This window comes from Cryptomeria japonica, unplaced genomic scaffold, assembly GCF_030272615.1.
Source record: "Cryptomeria japonica unplaced genomic scaffold, Sugi_1.0 HiC_scaffold_172, whole genome shotgun sequence".
NCBI lineage: Eukaryota > Viridiplantae > Streptophyta > Pinopsida > Cupressales > Cupressaceae > Cryptomeria > Cryptomeria japonica.
The window spans coordinates 297,501-313,315 of NW_026728994.1; the positions used below are offsets into that span (position 1 = coordinate 297,501).

Consider the following 15,815-nt stretch of genomic DNA (forward strand, 5'->3'; position numbering starts at 1 on the left):
TGCGCACCTCGCGTGCACCTTCGCTGCGGTGGGCACCTTGGCTGGGTTGCGCGCCTTGGTGGGCACCATGCAGTGCACGAAGTCGGAGCCCGGATTGCCCCGGGCGCGCACCTCCGCCAGGGTGGGCACCTTGGTGCGCACAACTTGCCTGGGCTGCGCACCAGGAAGGGCTCAAGATGGCACCCGCGTTCCGTTTTTTTCACTATCTTTCAGAACGGAAATTTTAAAATCTCGTTTTTTTTTGCCTTTTCTGGAAATTAGTGAAGGCAGCGCATCAAAGGTGCGCAACGCTGGTGCGAACCTGGGAGCGCTCCGATGTGTGCTCCAAGGTGTGGCGTGCACGAAGTCGGACCCCGGTTTGCCCCGGGTGCGCACCTCGCGTGCACCTTGGTGCGCACACCTTGGCTGGGTTGCGCGCCCTGGTGGGCACCATGGTGCGCACCAAGGAGCGCTCCGAAGTGTGCTCCAAGGTGCGGCGTGCACGAAGTCGGAGCCCGGTTTGCCCCGGGTGCGCACCTCGCGTGCACCTTCGCCGCGGTGGGCACCATGGCGTGCACGAAGTCGGAGCCCGGTTTGCCCCGGGTGCGCACCTCGCGTGCACCTTCGCCGGGGTGGGCACCTTGGTGTGCAGACCTTGGCTGGGTTGCGCGCCCTGGTGGGCACCATGGTGCGCACCAAGGAGCGCTCCGAAGTGTGCTCCAAGGTGCGGCCTGCACGAAGTCGGAGCCCGGTTTGCCCCGGGTGTGCACCTCGGGTGGGCACCTTGGTGCGCATGCCTTGCCTGGGCTGCGCACCAGGGCGGGCTCAAGATGGCACCCGCGTTCCTTTTTTTTCACTATCTTTCAAAACGGAAATTTTAAAATCTCATTTTTTTTTGCCTTTTTCTGGAAATTAGTGAAGGCAGCGCATCAAAGGTGCGCACCTCGCTGCCCACCACGGTGCGCAACGCCGGTGGGCACCCGGGAGTGCTTCGAAGTGTGCTCCAAGGTGCTGCGTGCACGTTGTCGGAGCCCGGTTTGCCCCGGGTGCGCACCTCGCGTGCACCTTCGTCGGGGTGGGCACCTTGGCTGGGTTTGCCCCGGCTGCGCTCCGAAGCGGGGTTATTGGAGCGCCGCCTCTTTTTTTGTCGGAGCGTTTGGTGGGGTTTCTCGCATTGGCTCTTCCGAGGCCCGGTTGCCACCCTGGCGCGCACGAAGTCGGAAGTAGGGTTAATTGCCCGGGTGCGCACCTTTGCCAGGGTGGGCACCTTACCTGGGCTGCGCACCAGGGCGGGCTCAAGATGGCACGCGCGTTCCGTTTTTTTCACTATCTTTCAAAACGGAAATTTTAAAATCTCCTTTTTTTTTTGCCTTTTCTGGAAATTAGTGAAGGCAGCGCATCAAAGGTGCGCACCTCGCTGCCCACCTTGGTGTGCTCTGAGGTGCGCACCCGGGAGCGCTACGAAGTGTGCTCCAAGGTGCGGCGTGCACGTTGTCGGAGCCCGGTTTGCCCCGGGTGCGCACCTCGCCTGCACCTTGGCCGGGGTGGGCACCTTGGCTGGGTTTGCCCAGGGTGCGCTCCGAAGCGGGGTTACTGGAGCGCCCCCTCTTTTTTTGTCAGAGCGTTTGGTGGGGTTTCTCGCATTGGCTCTTCCCAGGCCCGGTTGTTGGGTGCGCTCCCACCCTGGCGCGCGCGAAGTTGGAAGTTGGGTTAATTGCCCGGGCGCGCACCTTCGCCAGGGTGGGCACCTTGGTGCGCACACCTTGGCTGGGCTGCGCACCAGGGCGGGCTCAAGATGGCACCAGCATTCCCTTTTTCTCACTATCTTTCAAAACGGAAATTTTAAAATCTCGTTTTTTTTTTGCCTTTTATGGAAATTAGTGAAGGCATCGCATCAAAGGTGCGCACCTCGCTGCCCACCTTGGTGTGCTCCGAGGTGCCCACCACGGTGCGCAACGCCGGTGCGAACCCGGGAGCGCCCCGATGTGTGCTCCAAGGTGCGGCGTGCACGAAGTCGGACCCCGGTTTGCCCCGGGTGCGCACCTCGCGTGCACCTTGGTGCGCACACCTTGGCTGGGTTGCGCGGCCTGGTGGGCACCATGGTGCGCACCAAGGAGCGCTCCGAAGTGTGCTCCAAGGTGCGGCGTGCACGAAGTCGGAGCCCGGTTTGCCCCGGGTACGCACCTCGCGTGCACCTTCGCCGGGGTGGGCACCTCGGCTGGGTTGCGCGCCCTGGTGCGCACCAAGGAGCGCTCCGAAGTGTGCTCCAAGGTGCGGCGTGCACGAAGTCGGAGCCCGGTTTGCCCCGGGTGCGCACCTTCGCCGCGGTGCGCACCATGGCGTGCACGAAGTCGGAGCCCGGTTTGCCCCGGGTGCGCACCTCGCGTGCACCTTCGGCGGGGTTGCCCGCCCTGGTGGGCACCATGGTGCGCACCAAGGAGCGCTCCGAAGTGTGCTCCAAGGTGCGGCGTGCACGAAGTCGGAGCCCGGTTTGCCCCGGGTGCGCACCTCGCGTGCACCTTCGGCGGGGTTGCGCGCCCTGGTGGGCACCATGGTGCGCACCAAGGAGCGCTCCGAAGTGTGCTCCAAGGTGCGGCGTGCACGAAGTCGGAGCCCGGTTTGCCCCGGGTGCGCACCTCGCGTGCACCTTCGCCGCGGTGGGCACCATGGCGTGCACGAAGTCGGAGCCCGGTTTGCCCCGGGTGCGCACCTCGCGTGCACCTTCGCCGGGGTGGGCACCTCGGCTGGGTTGCGCGCCCTGGTGCGCACCAAGGAGCGCTCCGAAGTGTGCTCCAAGGTGCGGCGTGCACGAAGTCGGAGCCCGGTTTGCCCCGGGTGCGCACCTCGCGTGCACCTTCGCCAGGGTGGGCACCTCGGTGCGCACACCTTCTCAATGTTTTCTTGCCTTTTCTGGAAATTGGTGAAGGCAGCGCATCAAAGGTGCGCACCTCGGTGTGCTCCGAGGTGCGAACCCGAGAGCGCTCCGAGGTGCCCACGAAGTCGAAAGTCGGGTTAATTGCATTGTTTTCCCCGGGTGCGCTCCGAGGTGCGCAACATCGGCGCGCACCAAGGAGGGCTCCGAAGTGTGCTCCAAGGTGCGCACGATGGCGTGCACCTCTGGTGCGCACGATTCGGAGCTCGGTTTGACCGGGGTGCGCACACCTTGGCTGGGTTGCGCACCTTTTGTGCGCTCCAAGGTGCGCACGAAGTCGGAGCTCGGTTTGCCCCGGGTGCGCACCTTCGCCAGGGTGCGCACCTTGATGCGCACGCCTTGGCTGGGCTGCGCACCTTGGTGGGCGCCATGGTGCGCACCTTTCGTGCGCTCCAAGGTGCGCACGAAGTCGGAGCTCGGTTTGCCCCGGGTGCGCACCTTGGTGGGCGCCATGGTGCACTCCGAGGTGCCCAAGATTGGTGCGCACCAAGGAGCGCTCCGAAGTGCGCTCCAAGGTGCGCGCGAAGTCGAAAGTTGGGTTAATTGTCCGGTTTGCCTCGGGTGCGCACCTTGCGTGCACCTTCGCCAGGGTGGGCGCCTTGGTGCGCACACCTTGGCTGGGCTGCGCACACCTTGGCACCCGCGTTTCCTTCATTTTAAATTTTTTTTTTTTACAATCTCTCAAGTGGGAAATTCTATAATCTCAACTTTTTTTGCCTTTTCAGGAAACTTTTGAATGGAGCGCATCATTGGTGCGCTCCGAAGTGTGCTCCAAAGCTCTCTCCAGCTGCGTGCACCTGCCCCGGCCGCGCACCCGGCCCCGCCCAGCTTCGCTCACCTGTCCCGGGCGTCTGGTGCGGAACCTTAGAGTAAGAAACATCACCGTGCACCTTGGCCAACGTGCGCGACTCGACCGAGCGCGCACTGGCCGAGGTGCACACCGATTTCACCTGGGTGCGCGCGCAGCACCTCGGGCGCACCGGGGTGCGCGCACAACGCCCGGGTTGCACCGTGGCCTGTGTGCTCGGGGCGCCTCGGGTGCGCGCTCGGTGTCGCCCCCGCGCGCGCGGTAGTGCGGGCAGCGCACCCCGGCCCGGCCCGGCCCCGACGAGAACGCAAACGGGCAAAAGGTTTATTCAAATAGCATTGCGACGCCCGGCGAAAAACTAAAAAAGGGTGCAACACCGGGACTTCCCGGGAGGTCACCCATCCCAGTACTACTCCGGCCCAAGCGCGCTTAACTGCGGAGTTCTGATGGGATCCGGTGCACTAACGCTGGTATGATCGCACCCGTTATGAGCTTGTCGCAGTGTGTACTTAGCAAACCGCGACCCACGTGCGAATCCACCCCGGCCACCCACCCCCGTCGAGGTGCACACCCTCCCTCGCGAAGTGCGCCCCGTTCGCCAAGTGTGAGCCCTGCCCGGGTGCGCGCACCTTGCTAGGGCGTCGGGTGTGCACCCGGCCCGGCCTACGTGCGTGCACCTGGAGGGGGCGTCGTGTGCGTGCAGTGTCCCGTCTGCAACGCGGTGCCCACACACCACCTCGGGCGCAACGACCTGCGCTCACATGTGGGCCGAGTGCACCTTGGTGCATGTTCGGGGCGCCTCGGGTGCACGCTCGATCTTGCCCCGGTGCACCAAGGCGCTCGGTTTGCCCCGGGTGCGCACTTGGTGCAAGGTGGGCACCCAAAATAGGGATCAAGCACCAAAACACAAGTTTCGGGATGCAAAATGGGACCCAAGGACCACAAATGCGTTCCAAGACCCATGATGGGTCCACGAGAACAAAAATGTGTTCCGAGACTTAATAAACAAATATTGGGTTTTAGGAGAAGAAACATGCTCTGATGCCCAAAACGAGAATCGACCCCGAAAAGGCCACAGGCCAAAAGTGGGATGCGAGACAAAAAAAAATGGGACCCGAGGACCAAAATTGGGTTCCCAGGTCGAAGACAGGGCAACCGGACAAGAAACGACCTCTAAGGCTCGAAATGAGTCCCGGCGACTAAAACTTGACAAGAAGCACCCATCAGGCACCCAACTCGACACCCATGGGATGCCGACCCACCCGGGCTTCCACCTAGCACACCTTGGCACCCACCCACCCTCGCACCCAACCTCGCACCCAACTTAGCACCTTTGAACCCACATTGGCACTCACCCTGACCCTGGCACCTTGGAACCCACATTGGCACTCACCTTGACCCTGGCACCCACCTTTGCACTCACCTTGGGACCCACCCTGGCTCCCACCTCGGCACCCACCCAGACACCCACCTTGGTTCCTTGGCACCCACCTTGGATCCTTGGCACCCACCCCGACACCCACCTTGGCACGCAACTTGGCTACTTGCCACCCATCTTGGCTCCTTGACGCCCACCCCGACAACCACCCCGTGACCTACCCTGGCTAGGGTTGGTGCACACCCACCCTGGTGCCCACCTTGGCACCCACCCTATGACCCACCTTGGCACGCACCTTAGTACCCACCCCGTTACCCACCCTAGGACCCACCCCGTGACCCACCTTGGCCAGGGTGGGTGCCTTGGTGCGCACAACTTGCCTGGGCTGCACACCAGGGCGGGCTCAAGATGGCACCCGCGTTCCGTTTTTTTCACTATCTTTCAAAACGGAAATTTTAAAATCTCATTTTTTTCTTTTTTTTGCCTTTTCTGGAAATTAGTGAAGGCAGCGCATCAAAGGTGCGCAATGCTGGTGCGAACCCGGGAGCGCTCCGATGTGTGCTCCAAGGTGCGGCGTGCACGAAGTCCGAGCCCGGTTTGCCCCGGGTGCGCACCTCGCGTGCACCTTCGCCGGGGTGAGCACCTTGGCTGGGTTGCGCGCCCTGGTGCGTACCAAGGAGCGCTCTGAAGTGTGCTCCAAGGTGCGGCGTGCACGAAGTCGGAGCCCGGTTTGCCCCGGGTGTGCACCTCGGGTGCGCACCTCGCGTGCACCTTCGCTGCGGTGGGCACCTTGGCTGGGTTGCGCGCCTTGGTGGGCACCATGCAGTGCACGAAGTCGGAGCCCGGTTTGCCCCGGGCGCGCACCTCCGCCAGGGTGGGCACCTTGGTGCGCACAACTTGCCTGGGCTGCGCACCAGGAAGGGCTCAAGATGGCACCCGCGTTCCGTTTTTTTCACTATCTTTCAGAACGGAAATTTTAAAATATCGTTTTTTTTTGCCTTTTCTGGAAATTAGTGAAGGCAGCGCATCAAAGGTGCGCAACGCTGGTGCGAACCTGGGAGCGCTCCGATGTGTGCTCCAAGGTGCGGCGTGCACAAAGTCGGAGCCCGGTTTGCCCCGGGTGCGCCCTGGTGGGCACCATGGTGCGCACCAAGGAGCGCTCCGAAGTGTGCTCCAAGGTGCGGCCTGCACGAAGTCGGAGCCCGGTTTGCCCCGGGTGTGCACCTCGGGTGGGCACCTTGGTGCGCATGCCTTGCCTGGGCTGCGCACCAGGGCGGGCTCAAGATGGCACCCGCGTTCCTTTTTTTTCACTATCTTTCAAAACGGAAATTTTAAAATCTCATTTTTTTTTGCCTTTTTCTGGAAATTAGTGAAGGCAGCGCATCAAAGGTGCGCACCTCGCTGCCCACCACGGTGCGCAACGCCGGTGGGCACCCGGGAGTGCTTCGAAGTGTGCTCCAAGGTGTTGCGTGCACGTTGTCGGAGCCCGGTTTGCCCCGGGTGCGCACCTCGCGTGCACCTTCGTCGGGGTGGGCACCTTGGCTTGGTTTGCCCCGGCTGCGCTCCGAAGCGGGGTTATTGGAGCGCCGCCTCTTTTTTTGTCGGAGCGTTTGGTGGGGTTTCTCGCATTGGCTCTTCCGAGGCCCGGTTGCCACCCTGGCGCGCACGAAGTCGGAAGTAGGGTTAATTGCCCGGGTGCGCACCTTTGCCAGGGTGGCACCTTACCTGGGCTGCGCACCAGGGCGGGCTCAAGATGGCACGCGCGTTCCGTTTTTTTCACTATCTTTCAAAACGGAAATTTTAAAATCTCCTTTTTTTTTTGCCTTTTCTGGAAATTAGTGAAGGCAGCGCATCAAAGGTGCGCACCTCGCTGCCCACCTTGGTGTGCTCTGAGGTGCGCACCCGGGAGCGCTACGAAGTGTGCTCCAAGGTGCGGCGTGCACGTTGTCGGAGCCCGGTTTGCCCCGGGTGCGCACCTCGCCTGCACCTTGGCCGGGGTGGGCACCTTGGCTGGGTTTGCCCAGGGTGCGCTCCGAAGCGGGGTTACTGGAGCGCCCCCTCTTTTTTTGTCAGAGAGTTTGGTGGGGTTTCTCGCATTGGCTCTTCCCAGGCCCGGTTGTTGGGTGCGCTCCCACCCTGGCGCGCGCGAAGTTGGAAGTTGGGTTAATTGCCCGGGCGCGCACCTTCGCCAGGGTGGGCACCTTGGTGCGCAAACCTTGGCTGGGCTGCGCACCAGGGCGGGCTCAAGATGGCACCAGCATTCCCTTTTTCTCACTATCTTTCAAAACGGAAATTTTAAAATCTCGTTTTTTTTTTGCCTTTTATGGAAATTAGTGAAGGCATCGCATCAAAGGTGCGCACCTCGCTGCCCACCTTGGTGTGCTCCGAGGTGCCCACCACGGTGCGCAACGCCGGTGCGAACCCGGGAGCGCCCCGATGTGTGCTCCAAGGTGCGGCGTGCACGAAGTCGGACCCCGGTTTGCCCCGGGTGCGCACCTCGCGTGCACCTTGGTGCGCACACCTTGGCTGGGTTGCGCGGCCTGGTGGGCACCATGGTGCGCACCAAGGAGCGCTCCGAAGTGTGCTCCAAGGTGCGGCGTGCACGAAGTCGGAGCCCGGTTTGCCCCGGGTGCGCACCTTCGCCGCGGTGGGCACCATGGCGTGCACGAAGTCGGAGCCCGGTTTGCCCCGGGTGCGCACCTCGCGTGCACCTTCGCCGGGGTGGGCACCTCGGCTGGGTTGCGCGCCCTGGTGCGCACCAAGGAGCGCTCTGAAGTGTGCTCCAAGGTGCGGCGTGCACGAAGTCGGAGCCCGGTTTGCCCCGGGTGTGCACCTCGCGTGCACCTTCGCTGCGGTGGGCACCTTGGCTGGGTTGCGCGCCTTGGTGGGCACCATGCAGTGCACGAAGTCGGAGCCCGGTTTGCCCCGGGCGCGCACCTCCGCCAGGGTGGGCACCTTGGTGCGCACAACTTGCCTGGGCTGCGCACCAGGAAGGGCTCAAGATGGCACCCGCGTTCCGTTTTTTTCACTATCTTTCAGAACGGAAATTTTAAAATATCGTTTTTTTTTGCCTTTTCTGGAAATTAGTGAAGGCAGCGCATCAAAGGTGCGCAACGCTGGTGCGAACCTGGGAGCGCTCCGATGTGTGCTCCAAGGTGCGGCGTGCACGAAGTCGGACCCCGGTTTGCCCCGGGTGCGCACCTCGCGTGCACCTTGGTGCGCACACCTTGGCTGGGTTGCGCGCCCTGGTGGGCACCATGGTGCGCACCAAGGAGCGCTCCGAAGTGTGCTCCAAGGTGCGGCGTGCACGAAGTCGGAGCCCGGTTTGCCCCGGGTGCGCACCTCGCGTGCACCTTCGCCGCGGTGGGCACCATGGCGTGCACGAAGTCGGAGCCCGGTTTGCCCCGGGTGCGCACCTCGCGTGCACCTTCGCCGGGGTGGGCACCTTGGTGTGCAGACCTTGGCTGGGTTGCGCGCCCTGGTGGGCACCATGGTGCGCACCAAGGAGCGCTCCGAAGTGTGCTCCAAGGTGCGGCCTGCACGAAGTCGGAGCCCGGTTTGCCCCGGGTGTGCACCTCGGGTGGGCACCTTGGTGCGCATGCCTTGCCTGGGCTGCGCACCAGGGCGGGCTCAAGATGGCACCCGCGTTCCTTTTTTTTCACTATCTTTCAAAACGGAAATTTTAAAATCTCATTTTTTTTTGCCTTTTTCTGGAAATTAGTGAAGGCAGCGCATCAAAGGTGCGCACCTCGCTGCCCACCACGGTGCGCAACGCCGGTGGGCACCCGGGAGTGCTTCGAAGTGTGCTCCAAGGTGCTGCGTGCACGTTGTCGGAGCCCGGTTTGCCCCGGGTGCGCACCTCGCGTGCACCTTCGTCGGGGTGGGCACCTTGGCTGGGTTTGCCCCGGCTGCGCTCCGAAGCGGGGTTATTGGAGCGCCGCCTCTTTTTTTGTCGGAGCGTTTGGTGGGGTTTCTCGCATTGGCTCTTCCGAGGCCCGGTTGCCACCCTGGCGCGCACGAAGTCGGAAGTAGGGTTAATTGCCCGGGTGCGCACCTTTGCCAGGGTGGGCACCTTACCTGGGCTGCGCACCAGGGCGGGCTCAAGATGGCACGCGCGTTCCGTTTTTTTCACTATCTTTCAAAACGGAAATTTTAAAATCTCCTTTTTTTTTTGCCTTTTCTGGAAATTAGTGAAGGCAGCGCATCAAAGGTGCGCACCTCGCTGCCCACCTTGGTGTGCTCTGAGGTGCGCACCCGGGAGCGCTACGAAGTGTGCTCCAAGGTGCGGCGTGCACGTTGTCGGAGCCCGGTTTGCCCCGGGTGCGCACCTCGCCTGCACCTTGGCCGGGGTGGGCACCTTGGCTGGGTTTGCCCAGGGTGCGCTCCGAAGCGGGGTTACTGGAGCGCCCCCTCTTTTTTTGTCAGAGCGTTTGGTGGGGTTTCTCGCATTGGCTCTTCCCAGGCCCGGTTGTTGGGTGCGCTCCCACCCTGGCGCGCGCGAAGTTGGAAGTTGGGTTAATTGCCCGGGCGCGCACCTTCGCCAGGGTGGGCACCTTGGTGCGCACACCTTGGCTGGGCTGCGCACCAGGGCGGGCTCAAGATGGCACCAGCATTCCCTTTTTCTCACTATCTTTCAAAACGGAAATTTTAAAATCTCGTTTTTTTTTTGCCTTTTATGGAAATTAGTGAAGGCATCGCATCAAAGGTGCGCACCTCGCTGCCCACCTTGGTGTGCTCCGAGGTGCCCACCACGGTGCGCAACGCCGGTGCGAACCCGGGAGCGCCCCGATGTGTGCTCCAAGGTGCGGCGTGCACGAAGTCGGACCCCGGTTTGCCCCGGGTGCGCACCTCGCGTGCACCTTGGTGCGCACACCTTGGCTGGGTTGCGCGGCCTGGTGGGCACCATGGTGCGCACCAAGGAGCGCTCCGAAGTGTGCTCCAAGGTGCGGCGTGCACGAAGTCGGAGCCCGGTTTGCCCCGGGTACGCACCTCGCGTGCACCTTCGCCGGGGTGGGCACCTCGGCTGGGTTGCGCGCCCTGGTGCGCACCAAGGAGCGCTCCGAAGTGTGCTCCAAGGTGCGGCGTGCACGAAGTCGGAGCCCGGTTTGCCCCGGGTGCGCACCTTCGCCGCGGTGCGCACCATGGCGTGCACGAAGTCGGAGCCCGGTTTGCCCCGGGTGCGCACCTCGCGTGCACCTTCGGCGGGGTTGCGCGCCCTGGTGGGCACCATGGTGCGCACCAAGGAGCGCTCCGAAGTGTGCTCCAAGGTGCGGCGTGCACGAAGTCGGAGCCCGGTTTGCCCCGGGTGCGCACCTCGCGTGCACCTTCGGCGGGGTTGCGCGCCCTGGTGGGCACCATGGTGCGCACCAAGGAGCGCTCCGAAGTGTGCTCCAAGGTGCGGCGTGCACGAAGTCGGAGCCCGGTTTGCCCCGGGTGCGCACCTCGCGTGCACCTTCGCCGCGGTGGGCACCATGGCGTGCACGAAGTCGGAGCCCGGTTTGCCCCGGGTGCGCACCTCGCGTGCACCTTCGCCGGGGTGGGCACCTCGGCTGGGTTGCGCGCCCTGGTGCGCACCAAGGAGCGCTCCGAAGTGTGCTCCAAGGTGCGGCGTGCACGAAGTCGGAGCCCGGTTTGCCCCGGGTGCGCACCTCGCGTGCACCTTCGCCAGGGTGGGCACCTCGGTGCGCACACCTTCTCAATGTTTTCTTGCCTTTTCTGGAAATTGGTGAAGGCAGCGCATCAAAGGTGCGCACCTCGGTGTGCTCCGAGGTGCGAACCCGAGAGCGCTCCGAGGTGCCCACGAAGTCGAAAGTCGGGTTAATTGCATTGTTTTCCCCGGGTGCGCTCCGAGGTGCGCAACATCGGCGCGCACCAAGGAGGGCTCCGAAGTGTGCTCCAAGGTGCGCACGATGGCGTGCACCTCTGGTGCGCACGATTCGGAGCTCGGTTTGACCGGGGTGCGCACACCTTGGCTGGGTTGCGCACCTTTTGTGCGCTCCAAGGTGCGCACGAAGTCGGAGCTCGGTTTGCCCCGGGTGCGCACCTTCGCCAGGGTGCGCACCTTGATGCGCACGCCTTGGCTGGGCTGCGCACCTTGGTGGGCGCCATGGTGCGCACCTTTCGTGCGCTCCAAGGTGCGCACGAAGTCGGAGCTCGGTTTGCCCCGGGTGCGCACCTTGGTGGGCGCCATGGTGCACTCCGAGGTGCCCAAGATTGGTGCGCACCAAGGAGCGCTCCGAAGTGCGCTCCAAGGTGCGCGCGAAGTCGAAAGTTGGGTTAATTGTCCGGTTTGCCTCGGGTGCGCACCTTGCGTGCACCTTCGCCAGGGTGGGCGCCTTGGTGCGCACACCTTGGCTGGGCTGCGCACACCTTGGCACCCGCGTTTCCTTCATTTTAAATTTTTTTTTTTTACAATCTCTCAAGTGGGAAATTCTATAATCTCAACTTTTTTTGCCTTTTCAGGAAACTTTTGAATGGAGCGCATCATTGGTGCGCTCCGAAGTGTGCTCCAAAGCTCTCTCCAGCTGCGTGCACCTGCCCCGGCCGCGCACCCGGCCCCGCCCAGCTTCGCTCACCTGTCCCGGGCGTCTGGTGCGGAACCTTAGAGTAAGAAACATCACCGTGCACCTTGGCCAACGTGCGCGACTCGACCGAGCGCGCACTGGCCGAGGTGCACACCGATTTCACCTGGGTGCGCGCGCAGCACCTCGGGCGCACCGGGGTGCGCGCACAACGCCCGGGTTGCACCGTGGCCTGTGTGCTCGGGGCGCCTCGGGTGCGCGCTCGGTGTCGCCCCCGCGCGCGCGGTAGTGCGGGCAGCGCACCCCGGCCCGGCCCGGCCCCGACGAGAACGCAAACGGGCAAAAGGTTTATTCAAATAGCATTGCGACGCCCGGCGAAAAACTAAAAAAGGGTGCAACACCGGGACTTCCCGGGAGGTCACCCATCCCAGTACTACTCCGGCCCAAGCGCGCTTAACTGCGGAGTTCTGATGGGATCCGGTGCACTAACGCTGGTATGATCGCACCCGTTATGAGCTTGTCGCAGTGTGTACTTAGCAAACCGCGACCCACGTGCGAATCCACCCCGGCCACCCACCCCCGTCGAGGTGCACACCCTCCCTCGCGAAGTGCGCCCCGTTCGCCAAGTGTGAGCCCTGCCCGGGTGCGCGCACCTTGCTAGGGCGTCGGGTGTGCACCCGGCCCGGCCTACGTGCGTGCACCTGGAGGGGGCGTCGTGTGCGTGCAGTGTCCCGTCTGCAACGCGGTGCCCACACACCACCTCGGGCGCAACGACCTGCGCTCACATGTGGGCCGAGTGCACCTTGGTGCATGTTCGGGGCGCCTCGGGTGCACGCTCGATCTTGCCCCGGTGCACCAAGGCGCTCGGTTTGCCCCGGGTGCGCACTTGGTGCAAGGTGGGCACCCAAAATAGGGATCAAGCACCAAAACACAAGTTTCGGGATGCAAAATGGGACCCAAGGACCACAAATGCGTTCCAAGACCCATGATGGGTCCACGAGAACAAAAATGTGTTCCGAGACTTAATAAACAAATATTGGGTTTTAGGAGAAGAAACATGCTCTGATGCCCAAAACGAGAATCGACCCCGAAAAGGCCACAGGCCAAAAGTGGGATGCGAGACAAAAAAAAATGGGACCCGAGGACCAAAATTGGGTTCCCAGGTCGAAGACAGGGCAACCGGACAAGAAACGACCTCTAAGGCTCGAAATGAGTCCCGACGACTAAAACTTGACAAGAAGCACCCATCAGGCACCCAACTCGACACCCATGGGATGCCGACCCACCCGGGCTTCCACCTAGCACACCTTGGCACCCACCCACCCTCGCACCCAACCTCGCACCCAACTTAGCACCTTTGAACCCACATTGGCACTCACCCTGACCCTGGCACCTTGGAACCCACATTGGCACTCACCTTGACCCTGGCACCCACCTTTGCACTCACCTTGGGACCCACCCTGGCTCCCACCTCGGCACCCACCCAGACACCCACCTTGGTTCCTTGGCACCCACCTTGGATCCTTGGCACCCACCCCGACACCCACCTTGGCACGCAACTTGGCTACTTGCCACCCACCTTGGCTCCTTGACGCCCACCCCGACAACCACCCCGTGACCTACCCTGGCTAGGGTTGGTGCACACCCACCCTGGTGCCCACCTTGGCACCCACCCTATGACCCACCTTGGCACGCACCTTAGTACCCACCCCGTTACCCACCCTAGGACCCACCCCGTGACCCACCTTGGCCAGGGTGGGTGCACCCACCCTGGTGCCCACCTTGGCACCCACCCATCCTAGCACCCAGCCTGTGACCGGGCTTGGAACCCAACCTTGCACCCGCACCCGTCTTGGCCAGTGTGGGTGCGCACCCATCCTGGCACCCACGTTGTGACACACCCTTTAACCCACGCACCCTAGCACCCACGTTGGCACCCACCTTGGAACCCAACCTAGCAACTTGGCACCCACCCCGTGACCCACCTTGGCATCCACCATAGCAGTCGCCGACTTGGCACCCACCTCGGCACCCACCTTGACACTTGTGGACCCACCTTGCCACTCACCCTAGCATCGACCCATCCTAGCACCCACCCTGGCACCTTTGCACCCTAGCACTCACCCATCCTAGCACCTAACCTGTGACCCACCTTGACACTCACCCTCGCACCCACCTTGGAACCCAACCTAGCACCCACCCACCCTGACACCAACCCTAGCACCTACCCACCCTTGCACCCACCCTGTGACCCATCTTGGCACCCACCCATCCTACCACTCAACCTATCACCCACCTTCTCACCCACCTTGGCATCCACCTTAGCACCCACCCACACTGGCACCTTGGCACCCACCTCGGGCAAGGTGGGTGCACACCCACCCTGGCACCCAATTTAGAACCCACCGAGCATGTTACCCACCTTGGCACCCACATTGCAGCCCACCCTAGTACCCACCCTATGACCCACATTGGCATCCACACCCTAGCACCCAGGCACCTCGACACCCGCCTTGACACCCACCCTAGCACTGAACCTGTGACCCACCTTGGAACTCACCCTAGAACCCACCCACCCTGTGAACCACCTTGGCATCCACCTTAGCACCCACCCACCTTGGCACCCACTCTAGCACTCACCCATCCTAACACCCAACTTGTTACCCACCTTGGCACCCGCCCTCGCGTCCACCTTGAAACCCACCCTAGCACCCACCCACGCAGGAGCCCACCTTGGCACCCAACCTAACACCCACGCATCCTGGCACCCAACTTGTGACCCACCTTGGAACCCACCCTAGTACCCACCTTTGAACCCACTATATCACCAACCCACCTTGGCACCCACCCTATGACCCTCTTTGGAATCCACCCTAGCACGCACCCACCCTGGCACCCACCATGGAGCGCACCCTAGCACCCACCCACCTCGGCACGCACCTCAACACCCACCTTGGTGTGCGCACTGCGCCAACCTCTCAAAGACCCTATGTGGTGCGCTCCAAAGTGTACACCTTTGGTGCGCTCCAAGGTGCGCACCTTTGGTGCACACCGAGGTGCACACCAAAGTGTGCACCGAGGTGAGCACCAAAGTGCACTCCAGGGTGCACACCAAGGCGTGCACCTTTGGTGCGGTCAATGCAAACGAATTCGGAAGTTGGGGTCGATGTCCTAATCGCTGCTGCAGACTACACGTATGAGAATCGGACAAATAGCTTTATATAGGGGAGGTGTTGCGTTTGATGGGTCGACTCCCCTGGTTGTGTGCACTGCACCAACTTCAAAGACCCTGTCTTGTTTAAGAAGTCAAAAGTTGGGGTGGATGTCCTAATCATTGCTGCAGTCTACGCATGTATGAGAATCAGACAAATAGCTTATATAGGGGAGGTGTTGCATTCGGTGGGTTGACTCCCCTGGTTGTGCGCACTGCGCCAACCTCAAAGACCCCGCATAGCAGAAGAAGTCGGAAGTCGGATTTTGGTGAGCACCAAGGCGTGCACCTTTGGTGCGGTCAACGCAGACGAATTCAGAAGTTGGGGTGGATGTCCTAATCGTTGTTGCAGGCTACACATGTATGAGAATCAGACAAATAGCTTATATAGGGGAGGTGTTGGGTTTGATGGGTCAACTCCCTTGGTTGTGCGCATTACGCCAACCTCAAAGACCTTGTTTTCGTTAAGAAGTCAAAAGTTGGGGTCAATGTCCTAATGGCTCCTGCAGGCTACACATGTATGAGAATCGGACAAATAGCTTATATAGGGGAGGTGTTGGGTTTGATGGGTCGACTCCCCTGGTTGTGCGCATTACGTCAACCTCAAAGACCTTGTTTTCGTTAAGAAGTCAAAAGTTGGGGTCGATGTCCTAATTGCTCCTGTAGACTACACATGTATGAGAATCAGACAAATAGCTTATATAGGGGAGGTGTTGGGTTTGATGGGTTGACTCCCCTAGTTGTTCGCATTACACCAACCTCAAAGACCTTGTTTTCGTTTAGAAGCCGAAAGTTGGGGTCGATGTCCTAATTGCTCCTGCAGGCTACGCATGTATGAGAATCAGACAAATAGCTTATATAGGGGAGGTGTTGGGTTTGATGGGTCGACTCCCCTGGTTGTGCGCATTGCGCCAACCTCAAAGACCCTGCATTGCGGATGAAGTCGAAAGTCAGAGTTTGGTGTGCTACAAGGTGTGGTCGAAGGT

The 15,815-nt window shown here is 61.9% G+C and overlaps 2 non-coding genes across 2 annotated transcripts; both read right to left on the reverse strand.

The window, feature by feature from the left end:
* Positions 1–4,084: 4,084 nt before the first annotated feature.
* On the reverse strand, positions 4,085–4,203 carry LOC131867431 (5S ribosomal RNA). The gene has a single exon (XR_009365984.1). It is a non-coding gene; the product is annotated as a 5S ribosomal RNA (ribosomal RNA).
* Positions 4,204–12,007: 7,804 nt separating this feature from the next.
* LOC131867432 (5S ribosomal RNA) lies at positions 12,008–12,126 on the reverse strand. Its single transcript, XR_009365985.1, has one exon. It is a non-coding gene; the product is annotated as a 5S ribosomal RNA (ribosomal RNA).
* Positions 12,127–15,815: the final 3,689 nt, after the last annotated feature.